Consider the following 12831-nt stretch of genomic DNA (forward strand, 5'->3'; position numbering starts at 1 on the left):
GGGAGCTCGATGGTAGGTGGATAGGCTGAGGGGAGAATGGAGGGTTGGAAAGGTAGATGGTGGCATGTGTCGAAGAGTGGATGAGTGGATGGATTAATGGATCAAGATGAAGAGATCCATACCATTCCATCTCTATACTGGTGCCCAAGGTAATTCCATAGTGAATGAGCCCCGAGGGGGATTCTGCTTCCACACAGGAGATGTGTTCAAGAACAGTTATATTTAGGTTGGGTTGAACTTAGCTTTAGGGTAGATTTTAAGGCCCTGAGAGAAAGGAATCGTAACTTTTTTTTTTTTTTTTGGCTATTTCTTGGGCCGCTCCCGTGGCATATGGAGGTTCCCAGGCTAGGGGTTGAATCGGAGCTGTAGCCACTGGCCTACGCCAGAGCCACAGCAACGCAGGATCCGAGCCGCGTCTGCAACCTTATACCACAGGTCACGGCAACGCCGGATCGTTAACCCACTGAGCAAGGGCAGGGACCGAACCCGCAACCTCATGGCTCCTAGTCGAATTCGCCAACCACTGCGCCATGACGGGAACTCCAGGAATCATAACTTTCCATCTATGTGCATGCTTTAGTAACCAGCTCATTCCCTGCTGCATGATAGGTGCTGAGTGAATATTTGTTGTTGACAAAAATGAATGAATGAATGATTTGTGAAGCACAAGGAAGCCTCCCCCCCCAACTCTGATATGCATCCCAACATTTTGATTCTTTGCAATGATATTCCAACTCAAAAATGTCAATTCTTCATGAATCAATTATGTATCCAGAGAATGTCCAGTTATGATGCAAACTATCCCTGGACGTGAAATACATTAAGCCCTTTCTATCTGTTGTCTCTTTGGCAGGAATTATCTGGTCCCATTGCTGTCTCCCTTGATTCTTTGCTGATGAGGCTGGGCATGGGGCAAGCCCAGAGGCTCCTCTGACTGGGCTGAAGAACACTTGCTGACAAGTGGGAGAGGGTCGTTCGCCGTAGGAGGCATCAGGGCTCTGAGGAGAGACCCAGAGACCCCTGTCCCCCTGAGCTCGGCCAGCCCCTGGCCCCAGTACCTCCTCAGCAGCTCCTCCTCCTGAGAGGAGAAGAATTCTTGGCTTTATCACCTTGGTTTCAGTAAGCTGGGTGGGGCACTGAGGTGAGGAAAGAAATGAAGAGAGAAGAGGAAGAGTGTGAGCTAGAAAGTAAACACGAGAAGTAAGAGAAAGAGAGGCTGGATTCAGGCTGGGGGTAGGAAAGAGAAAAAAATAGATTCTCTTTGCTGCACAAGGCCTCTAGTAATAATATCATCATTATCTTGCCTGAACAGATGTGCAAGGCTTCCATCTACTTATTATACAACATGAAAATGGAACAGGTTTCCATCAGCCTCATCGGAAGTCTTGGCAGATGCTGTCAGAAAGAGGCGCCGCTTCTGAGATGCAATTTTTCAATAGCAGATACTGTACTTTTTGATTGGGGCTGGAAAAAAATAAAAAGAAAAAGAGAGTTGATTGTGCTTTTTTTTCCCCCCTTAATTTTTGAAATTCTTTTCTCCAAGGGGGTTTCGCCTTAGACCACATCGAGCTCCTTGGAATGGCCACATCAGCATGCCCCATGGTCTGGGGCTGGCTGGCAGACACAGGGCCATGTAGAGGCCGTGCCAAGGCCTCTGAGCTTTGAAACAGTCCCGCTGCCCAGCCTCCCAGGCACGCCCTCTGAGGCCCTGACCGCCCTTTCTCCACTCTATTCATAGCTTCCATCCTCTCTGTCTGCCTCTGCCCTGACCTCCGTGTCCCTCCCTTGCATGAAGACGTCTAAAGTGTGTGGTTCAAGCAAAGAGCGTTTTGTTCCCTGATGAACAAGGCTCAGGGAGGCCAGCAGCCCCAGAGGCGGGAGTGGGCACCACTGGTGCCCAGGCTGCAGTCTCACAGGGTGCAGACTCCCCACGACAAGCACCACCTTTCCCGGGAAGGTGGCCAAGGCCTGCAGTCCTGCGTAGGAAATCCCCAGCGAGAGGCCCTTCCTGACGGCCACAGAAAATGCTTCTTTTCATCCACTTCAGTCCCCTTCCTTTCTAGCGTAAAGGCCCAACTATATCCCCTTCCTGACCGCCCCCCCAACTCCATTCACATGCCAAGGGCCCCGCCTGGTGCCTCCAGGCTCCTGCACCCTTTCCCCCCTGGAACCCTCAGCCAGGGCCCCCAGCCACCTGGAAAGCCTCCTCCCTCCCCCAGTCGGGCTGCCCACTCTCCCTCCAGCCAGCAATCTGGGCCCTCACTCGAAACTTCCACACGGTGACCTAACATCTCCGAGAGGCTCCCATCAGGTTACACAGAAGGGGTTTGTTGACTTTGCCAGATTAGCAAGGGGAGCAAATTCCACGGATGCCTCTGTCCCTGAGTCTCAAAGTTCAGACTTCCAGTTTGATAGCAAGAGCAAGGTGATGGAGGCAGCTGAGATTGCATGAAAGGGTAATGACAGTAATGATCACTCTTGATGGAGCAATCCCTGGCTGGCAGGCAACTGTCTCTGCCCTCTCACGAACTTTTAACTTTATTTATTTGTTTGTTTGTTTATTTAGCTTTTTAGGGCCACGCCCGCACCATATGGAAGTTCCCAGGCTAGGGATTGGATGGGAGCCACAGCTGCCAGCCTATACCACAGCCACAACCACGCCAGATCTGAGCCACATCTGTGACATACACCGAAGTGCATGGCAATGCTGGATCCCCAACCCACTGAGTGAGGCCAGAGATCAAACCCACATCCTTATGGATTCTAGTCTGATTCGTTTCCGCTGCCCACAAAGGGAACTCCATGAACTTTTAACTTTAATCCTCACAACAACCCATGGGCAGCAGGTACCGCTTGTAGCCCTGATATACAGACCAAGAGAAGAAAGCCCGGAGACATTAAGGAACTGGCACAAGGCCCCAGGCCAGTAAGAGGCAGAGCAGACTGTGCCTGGGGAGGGAACTCCTGCCCCATTCCTGCCTTTCTGGACGTGCCCTGGGGGTGGCAGGAGGCTTGGATTCCAGCCTGGCACTGCCACTCCGCAGGTGGGTCACCTCAGGCCAGCTGCACTCTTTTCCTAAGTCTTCATGTCCTAATCGGAAAAATTAAGAGAATGAGGTGATTTCTTGGGGCCCTTCCCTATGGTGATGCTGTGATCTTCTTTTCCATAATTATAGGTACTCGGAAAGATCTCCAAATTTTCTGGACTCAGGATTAACCCCAGGTGAAGGGATGGGGGAGGTGGCAAAAGTGATCTTTGGTGACAGCTCCAGGCTCCATCTGCAACGTTTCCAGAATAGGCCTTTGGTGTGACCCGGCTACCCCTCTGGGCCCCAGAATCCTGGGGTGGCTGAAAAGAGGGTTTGTCCATCACCTAGTAACTCAGAGGACCCACAAACCCTGCACACCAGCACGGGTAATCCTGAACTTCTTATTAAAAAAGAGTTATCCTTGGAGTTCCTGTCTTGGTTCAGCGGTTAGCAAACCCGACCAGCATCCATGAGGACGTGGGTTTGATCCCTGGCCTCACTCAGTGGGTTAAGGATCCTGCATTGTTGTGTTGGTGGTGCAGGCCAGCAGCTGCAGCTTGGATTCAACTCCTAGCCTGGGAACCCCCACATGCCACGGGTGCAGCCCTGAAAAAGACAAAAAAGACCAAAAAAAAAAAAAAAAAAGAAAAAGCTATCCTCTGAGTGCATTCTCGTTTGTAACAGGGGTGACCCGTGCTCGTCAAAGGTGAGCTCAGATGTTGCTCCAAGCCACCTCTCTTGAGCAAAAGAAGACAGGTCTTTCATGCTCCTCTGTGAGGACTTGTAAATATGGTTTCAGAAACTAGGGGCCAGGAGTTTCCGTTGTGGTTTAGTGGGTTAAGAATCTGACTAGTACCATGAGGATGCAGGTTCTATCCCTGGCCTCCCTCATCGAGTTAAGGATCCAGCGTTGCCATGAGCTGTGGTATAGGTTGCAGACACACCTTGGATCTGGTGTTGCTGTGCCTGTAGCATAGGCCGGCAGCTGCAGCTCCAATTTGACACAGAGTCTGAAAACCTCCTTATGTTGCAGGTGCGGCCGTAAAAAGCAAAAAAAAAAAAAAAAAAAAAAAAAAAGGCAAAAAGCGAAAACAAACTAGGAGCTGTAGGATCAGATGAGCAGAGATGTCATACTCCCCTCCTTCCTGCCAGGAACCTCTCAGTGGCTGCTCATTGCCTGCAAGAGGAAGTCTGCATCCTTTTTTTTTTTTAACGACAGCACCCGCAGCATATGGAAGTTCCTAGGCTAGGGGTCAAATTGGAACTGCAGCTGCCTCCCTACATCGCAGCCACAGCAACATCAGATCTGAGCCACATCTGTGACCTACACCGAAGCTTCTGGCAACATCAGATCCTTAACTTACTGAGTGAGGCCAGGATCAAACACACATCTTCATGGACACTGTGTCAGGTTCTTAACCCACTGAGGCACAGCGGAAACTCCTGCATCCTTTAGTTTGGTTTCAAGTTGGTCCATAAGCACACTCTCGTCTTCCCACCTTGGCCTCCATCTTCCCTAGAAACTCATGAATACCTCCCTTGCCAATTTCAACTGAGCTGGCAGCATCTTAAGATTTAATTCTTAGTACCAATAGATTTGTGGCATCCTCTTTGGTTGATTCTAAGATGCGTGCTTTTTCTCATTTTAATATCTTATTTATTTAACACTGATCATGCAAAATGATGGCAAGTTGTTTTGTTTGTTTGTTTGTTTGTTTGTTTTGGCTTTCTGTCTTTTTTCTAGGGCAACACTGGCGGCATGTGGAGGTTCCCAGGCTAGGGGTCTAATCGGAGCTGTAGCCACTGGCCTACGCCAGAGCCACAGCAATGTGGGATCCGAACCACGTCTGCAACCTACACCACAGCTCACGGCAACGCCGGATCCATAACCCACTGAGCAAGGCCAGGGATGGAACATACAGCCTCATGGTTCCTAGTCGGATACGTTAACCACTGAGCCACGACAGGAACTCCAGCACTTTTTCTTTTGTAGTGATCTGTAAAATGGTGATGTAGCTTCCAACTGAAGGCATTCCAGGTTTGAGGAAGTAAGTAGCATTTTTCAGGTTTGTGCTCTAGAAGCCTGGCCAGAGACTGGGAAGCTGTGAGCTTATTCTCTGAGTCTCTTCCTCCCAATTAGGCCTGGGTCCTGGTATAGTGGAGGTGATCTCTGGAGGCCTTTATGTCCCTCCGATTGCACACAGGTGATATTTAAAATGCTTAATGACCAAAAAAATTGTTTAAAAACAAGGAGTTCCCATTGTGGCTTAGTGGGTTAAGGACCTGACGTTGTCTCTATGAGGATGAGGATTCGATCCCTGGCCTCACTCAATGGGTTAAGGATCCAGGATTGCTGTGAGCTGTGGTGTAGGTTGCAGACAAGGCTTGGATCGGGTGTTGCTGTGGCTGTGGTATAGGCTATCAGGTGCAGCTCCAATTTGACCCTTAGCCTGGAAACCTCCATATGCCACAGGTGCGGCCATAAAAAGAAAAAAACAAACTTAAAACGTTTAATCACCAGACCAACTGAAACAGAAGACGGCTGAAAACCACTAACGTATCTGTCCTGAAGCTTACTTCATCCCCACCCTGGCTGTGGTAGTCCTTCCAAAGTTTATGGACCCTTGCCAGCACACTTGGAGAACTTGGCCTGTCACCCAGTCCCAGGGGAAAATCCCTAACTGGATTAAGCCAGCAGTTATCTCAGTTTCCTTTGCCTTTACTGGCTTAAGGGGTGGGCATGTGTATTGGTTTACTATCGCTGCTGTAACAAATGACTAGAGCTTTACCATAAAACAACACAAATTTAGTGTCTTATGGTTGCGTAGGTCAGAAGTCATGTACAGATCTCCTTGGGTGTCTCCTAAGTTGTCTGCAGGGCTGAGTTCCTTTCTGGAGCTTCTAGGGGAGAATTGGTTTCTTTGCTGTCTCTGAAATGGATAGAATTCATGTCCTTGTAGCTGTAAGACTGAGGTCCCTGGCTCTCAGCTGGGGGCCTCTATTAGCATCTAGTGGCCTCTCTCCAGGTCTTAGGCACAGAACCTTCACTTTCAGAACCAGTGACAATTCCCCCCTCACGTCACCATCTCCATCAACTGGCTGGGTTTATGTGATTACACTGAACACCTCAGATAATCCAGGAGAGCCTCCCCATCTCAAGGGTCTACCCTTAATCACATCTGTAAGGTCCCTGTTGCCATGTAAGGTAGCAACTTCAGAGGCTCCAGGGGCCAAGAGTGTGAGCATTTTTGGAGGCTACTGTCTGCCTCTGGTGCATGACCCACTCTGGCCAAGAGACAAGAGGAAGTCTGCTGCAACTCGGGGAAGGATTTTGCTTCCTGACTTGGCGGCTTTTGCCACCCTCATCTGCTTTGACTGAGGGACTGTGAGCTGTGTCAGCCATTGTACCTCGCCAGGCATCAACTCCAAGAAAAAAATCAGACACGCTGAGAATGGCAGTGAGAGTATCAGAATGAAAAGAGAGAGAATGTTTAGCCATTTGATGACAATGTTGAGCCACTGAACCAGCCTAGACTCTTGAACCTTATTCCTGCTGATCCCCTCTGTAGGGCTGGGTGAGGCCCCTCTATTTCCAGTTGTGGCTGGGGATTAGTCTTAGAAGTACAGATGGTCCACAGTCCTTAATGCTGCTGGCCAGGCTTGACCTTCTGGTGGAGATGATTGTCTGAATGATGCCTGAACTTGCTGTAACTTTCACACTTGGTGACTTGGACCACAAGCCTCCCTCACAGCAGCTCTGTCTCCCCAGCTTTGACCCAGGAAGTCTCAGCTTTTCCCTCCCTAATAATCCTGCATTTCCAGGGTCACAGACTACCTGCAATTTGCCCAGCTTGATGTTTCTGGTGTATCTTAATATCCAGACATCCTAGACTGCTGGCCATTCTCTGACTGGTCCTACCACTTTCATGCTGCTACACCATTCCTCATGCTGGTCCCTCACTCAGAAATGTTTTTCCAACACATACACCTGCATACTCATTGCAGCATTATTCACAATAGCCAAGACATGGAAACAACCTGAACGTCCATCGACAGAAGATTGGATTAGGAAGATGTGGTATGTATACACAATGGAATACTACTCAGCCATAAAAAAGAACAAAATAATGCCATTTGCAGCAACATGGATGGAACTAGAGACTCTTATACTCAGTGAAGTAAGTCAGAAAGAGAAAGACAAATACCATTTGATATCCTTTATATCTGGAATTTGATATATGGCACAAAGGTAACTTTCCACAGAAAAGAAGCTCATGGACTTGGAGAAAAGACTTGTGGTTGCCAAGGGGGAGGGGGAGGGGGAGGGAGTGGGATGGATTGGGAACTTGGGGTTAATAGATGCAGACTATTGTCTTTGGAATGGAAAAGCAATGATATCCTGCTGTGTAGCCCTGGGAACTACGTCTCATCACTTATGATGGAGCATGATAATGGGAGAAAAAAGAATGTGTACATGTATGTGTAACTGGGTCACCATGCTGCACAGCAGAATATTGAAAGAACACTATAAATCAGCTATAGTGAAAAAAAAATCATTATATTAAAATAAAATAAAATCTACATTTTAAAACAAACAAAAAAGAAATGCCTTTCCACACTCTTATATCTTCACCATTAAATCCTTGTGACCATCCATGATGCTCTTATTCCCATTTGGCAAAAGATTCAAAATATTAGGTAACTTATTTAAGGTGACCTAGCCAGTAAGTGGCAGAACTGGGATGCTGATGTAAGCCTTTCTGACCTCAATGCCCATGTCCTTTGACGCCCCGTTTGGCATTTTATAGAACACGCTGCCCAACTTATGTCTTGAAGGACTTGTCCCCCATGCAATACAGGTACCCTGAGGGCGGGGAGTGAGTCACTCCTCCGAGACGCCTAGAGTCAGTGGTGTGCTCGTCAAAGTCAACAGCTGGCTTGGGCGTTAGGGGTTGGGAGCCCAGCTTTGTAGTATTTTTCATGGCATAAATACCCCACCACGGCTGATTTCGAGGTTCCAGTGAGATTTTACAAAACCAGGAGCTGGCAAGAGTGTACAGAAGCACCTTATTATAGGGTGCCTCCACCATACAGATACAATAGATGTGAGTCGCTTCCAGAGCACTGATAGCAGCAAAATGTAGTAAAATCATTCTGAAGTGAATGAGCTTTGTTCATTTAGTACTTTTTTTTTAGGGCTGAGCGTGTGGCTTATGGAAGTTCCCAGGCTAGGGGATTGAATCAGAGCTACAGCTTCTGGCCTCCACCACAGCGATGCAAGGTCCAAGCCACAACTGTGACCTATGCTGCAGCTTGCAGCCACACCGGGTCCTTAACCCACTGAGCAAGGCCCAAGGATCGAATCCTCAGGGACACTATGTCAGATTCTTAACCTGCTGAGCCATCATGGGAACTCTCAGTGACTTTGTTTTAAGAGAGGTTTCTTCTGTTTTAATTGTGTGTAACTTATTCTCTAATAGTTGTTATTTAACGATGGGCTCGCACATTTCCTGAAAACGTAACAATTAGGTTTGCAACTGGTTTGAGCCGGCTCCAGGCTCCTGCCAGGCTAGAGTCTAGTCCGTGGCTTTGCTTTTAATTGGTTCTAGAATGGTGGTGAGGATGCTAATAAAAAAACACGATCATCCACTAATGAGCTTTGAGTAGAGCTGGTAACCAGACTTCGGATTCTTTCCAGTGTCTGAGAAGGTCCTAGTTCCACGGCTCATACTTCACAGAAGGCCAAACAAATAGAAACTAGCTGAGGGTGGAGACCAAAGAAGAGCCAAGGCTCTAACTAAGGTCTATGAAAACTGAACTCTGCCCAGTGCCAGGGTGGGGCCCTGCGACTGCTTCCAGTTCAAAACAGTCCTCAGCAACTGGGCTGGAGTTGGCCCCGGGAACTCTGACTGTCCTCTCTCCTGGCCTCCCCCTGACCATTCCCACAACCAGAGCTGTACTGAAGAAAAAACACGGTTTAACTTGTTATTCTATTATGTTCCAAAAAGGACAGACCCCTAGAAACTAGGGAGCCTGAAGAGAAACAACTGGATTGCTGCTCCCAAAGGCACAAAGCAGGGCTGGGCTGGGGCTGTCCTAACCTTTTGTTAAGGGTGCAGTGCTGACGTCACTGGAAACTGGAGTGGGCAGGCGCAGCTCAGGGCAGGGAGAGGGACGGCTGAAGAATCACTGTGCCGCTCTGCGCCCAGCACCATCCCTGTCCCAGCTTAGAGACTGGACCATATATGGACTCAGGCTCTGGACAGCAGACCCACTGATTTGCATCTGAGCTTCCTGAACTGCATTTTGGAATTAGGTCATTGCTATCAGCGAAAGGGAAGACCCCAGAAAGAAGTCAGACCAATTGTGGTCTGGCATGGAAAGATGAGGGAAGGGGGTGCAGCCCCTTTTCAGCCAAGCCACTCTTAAGAATGAAGGCCAGAACCCCAGCAAGTTGTGGGAGTGGCTCTTAGCCAATTGCAAGAGGACAGACTCAGCAGAGGACCAGCCCCCTTCCAGGGACTCCACTCTGCCTCTGGCGAGCCTGAGGCTCCAGGATTTTTATCTGAGGCTGATTCAGACACAAGGAATAACTTGAAAACTCAGATGTGCCGGCAGCCTCTCCGACTGTGGGTGAAGCTGGCTATGACGCTGCTGAAGGAACAGGGACCCTACTAGCCAAGCGAGGGAGAGTCCAGGCTTTGAGTGACTCTGGGGTCAAGAGGGGTTCACCCAGGTAACCCCCAGCTAGTTAACCTCCAACCCGATCCCCTAAGTCCAGGCTGGGTCATCCCAGGGTGACACATCCCAGAGAAAGGGGAAAGAAAGAGCGGGTTGGGAGTGACCTGGAAAGTGGCTTTTAGTAGATGGCCAATGAATTAGATCCAATTTGAAAAGATTAAGTTGTTTTGCTCTCATTTCAGCAATTGGGTGACTTTAACTTTTTTTTCTTTTTTCAGGACCAGCTTGAGTTTTTCCAGGACACCTCTCTCTGTGTACCTCTTGATTTGGTTCAAAAGACCAGAAGCACGGACTTCTCTCTGGCAGTGGGAGTGAACCACTCCATATGCGAGGTGCAAAGAAATCTCACAAACATACGGTGTGGAGAATGAAGGCAGGAACAAAGGAGGACTGTGAATTCCATTCATATCAGCTCAAAAACAGGCAAATCCATCTGTGATGTCAGAAGTCAGGATAGTGGTTCCTTTGTTGGCGCCAGTAGCGGGGCAGGGGGTGGGGGCACGGGGGCAGGAGGCCTCAGGGTGCGGTAATGTACTCATTCCTTGTCTGGGTACCACTTACACGGATGCAGACACACTGTCATGGCCACCTGGGATCTGTGACATATCTGTGTCTGATATATTTCATTGAAAATTGAAAAGAAAAGAAAAACAGTATAATTGTGTGAAATAAGTTGTAACAGCAGAAAAGTGAATTCCTGTGTGTCAACCAGAAGCAGGCCCTGAGGGTCAGGGAGGCAGCACAACCTCACCACGGGGCTGTGGGTCAGAGTTCATCCGTGCCCCCACTGGTGCTGTTCACTGGGGAGAGGGTTTTGGAAACCCGGCCCCCCGATTCTCACATCCTCTGCTGCAGAACAAAGGCGTGGGATTCGATGAATTGTGCTCACGGAGAAGACTTCTCTCCCTCCCTGATTCACATTTAATGTTCACTTTGCCTCTCATGTGACCTTACAGAGGAAGGCTCTGCAGGCTTGATGAGCCCAGAGATCAGTTTTCACTGTCGAAGTGCACACATGCACATGTACACACACACACACATACACACACACACATGGGGGTACTGGGCCCCTCTCAGCAACCTCTTAGCACCCATTGTCAGCCTTTTTAAACAATTATTATTGTGGAATATGGAAGTGTCTGGGCTAGGGATCGAATCTGAGCAGCAGTGGTGCCAGGCTGGGGATCGAACCTGTGCCTCTGCAGTGACTTGAGCTGCTGCAATCGGATTCTAAACCCACTGTGCCACAGGGGGAACTCCCCATTGTCAGCCTTGACTTTCCCACTCATCTCCATCCCCTTGATCTTAGTCAGTGTTTTCATCTCCCAGGGCTGCCGAACAAATTGCCACAGACTCGATGGCTTAGAGCAACAGACATTTTTCATCTCACAATTCTGCAGGCTAGAAGTTCAAGATCAAGGGGTTGGCGGGGCTATGCTCCCTCTATAGCCCCTGAAGGATCTTTTCAGTGCCTCTCTCCTAGCTTCTGGTGACCTCCGTCATCCGTGGCTTAGGGACGACACCAGTCCTCTGTCTTCACATCCACATGGCCTTCTCCTGCGACTTCAAGTAGTTGTCCCCCGGTGTGTATCTCAGTCCAAATTTCCCCTTCTTATAAGGATACACTGAATTAGGGCTTACCCTAAGTCACCTCATTTTAGCTTGATAACCTCTGTCAAGACCTTTTTTCTTTTTTTGTCTTTTTGCCTTTTCTAGGGCTGCTCCCGCAGCACATGGAGGTTCCCAGACTAGGGGTTGAATCGGAGCTGTAACCGCCAGCCTACGCCAGAACCACAGCAATGTGGGATCTGAGCCTCATCTTCGACCTACACCACAGCTCGTGGCAATGCTGGATCCTTAACCCACTGAGCGAGGCCTGGGATCGAACCCGAAATCTCATGGTTCCTAGTCGGATTCATTAACCACCATGCCACGACAGGAACTCCAAGACCTTTTTTCTTTCTTTTTTTCTTTTTTGTCTTTTCTAGGGCCGCACCCGCGGCATATGGAGGTTCCCAGGCTAGGGGTCTAATTGGAGCTGTAGCCGCTGGCCTAGGCCAGGGCCACAGCAACTTGGGATCTGAGCAGCATCTGTGACCTACACCACAGCTCGTGGCAACGCTGGATCCTTAACCCACTGAGCAAGGCCTGGATTGAACCCACAACCTCTAGGTTTCTAGTCGGGAGCTCCTGTCGTGGCGCAGCAGAAACAAATCCAACTAGGGACCATGACGTTGCAGGTTCGATCCCTGGCCTCGATCAGTGGGTTCGGGATCCGGTGATGCCGTGAGCTGTGGTGTAGGTTACAGATGTGGCTTGGATCTGCCATTGCTGTGGCTATGGTGTAGGCTGGCGGCTACAGTTCTGATTAGACCCCTAGCCTGGAACCTCCATATGCTATGGGTTCGGGCTAAAAAGACAAAAAAAAAAAAAAGACCAAAAAAAAAAAAAAGTTCCTAGTCAGATTCATTAACCACTGAGCCACGATGGGAACTCCCAAGACCTTTTTTCCACATATGATCACATTCTGAGATCCTGGGGGCTAGAATTTCAACTTATATTTTTGAGGAAGACACAATTCAGCTCATAACATCCAGTGAGTAAAAGGATTCAGGAAAAGCTAAAGAGGCCCCCCTACCCCATGCCCTGCCAGGGAAGATTAAGGATCCCAGCTGAAGAGCAAATACCAAGAGACTCGGATGAATAGGAGAAATATCTCGTGTTCATATCACACTTTTCACTCCCAAAGCACTTTCATAATCAATATACTATTTCATTCACCCCAGTAAGAAAGGTGGACGGTGCAGGCTCTGGGGCCAGACCACCTGGATTAAAATCTCTGCTCCGTCTGTTATTGGCTGCTTGACCCTGGGTACTCTTGACCCTCACCTCTGTGCCTCGGTTCCTCATCTCTCAAACAGGGATGTGCCAAGGATGAAATGAATTAACCCAAGAAGTGTTACTTGCATAAGAAGGGACTAACAACAGTGCCTGGTATTCAGTTCACGTGGATAAGCATTAGCTACAATAGGAACAGAACTCCAGATAGTGTCGGCACCTT

The 12831-nt window shown here is 48.9% G+C and overlaps 1 long non-coding RNA gene across 1 annotated transcript in view; it reads right to left on the reverse strand.

Moving 5' to 3' along the window:
- Positions 1–539: 539 nt before the first annotated feature.
- Positions 540–12831, reverse strand: part of LOC125136388 (uncharacterized) — an 81832-nt gene continuing 69540 nt past the window's right edge. Inside the window, exon 3 of the long non-coding RNA XR_007137170.1 lies at positions 540–1464. This is a non-coding gene — a long non-coding RNA (uncharacterized LOC125136388). The remainder of the gene's footprint in view (positions 1465–12831) is intronic.

This window comes from Phacochoerus africanus, chromosome 9, assembly GCF_016906955.1.
Source record: "Phacochoerus africanus isolate WHEZ1 chromosome 9, ROS_Pafr_v1, whole genome shotgun sequence".
NCBI classification, from domain to species: domain Eukaryota; kingdom Metazoa; phylum Chordata; class Mammalia; order Artiodactyla; family Suidae; genus Phacochoerus; species Phacochoerus africanus.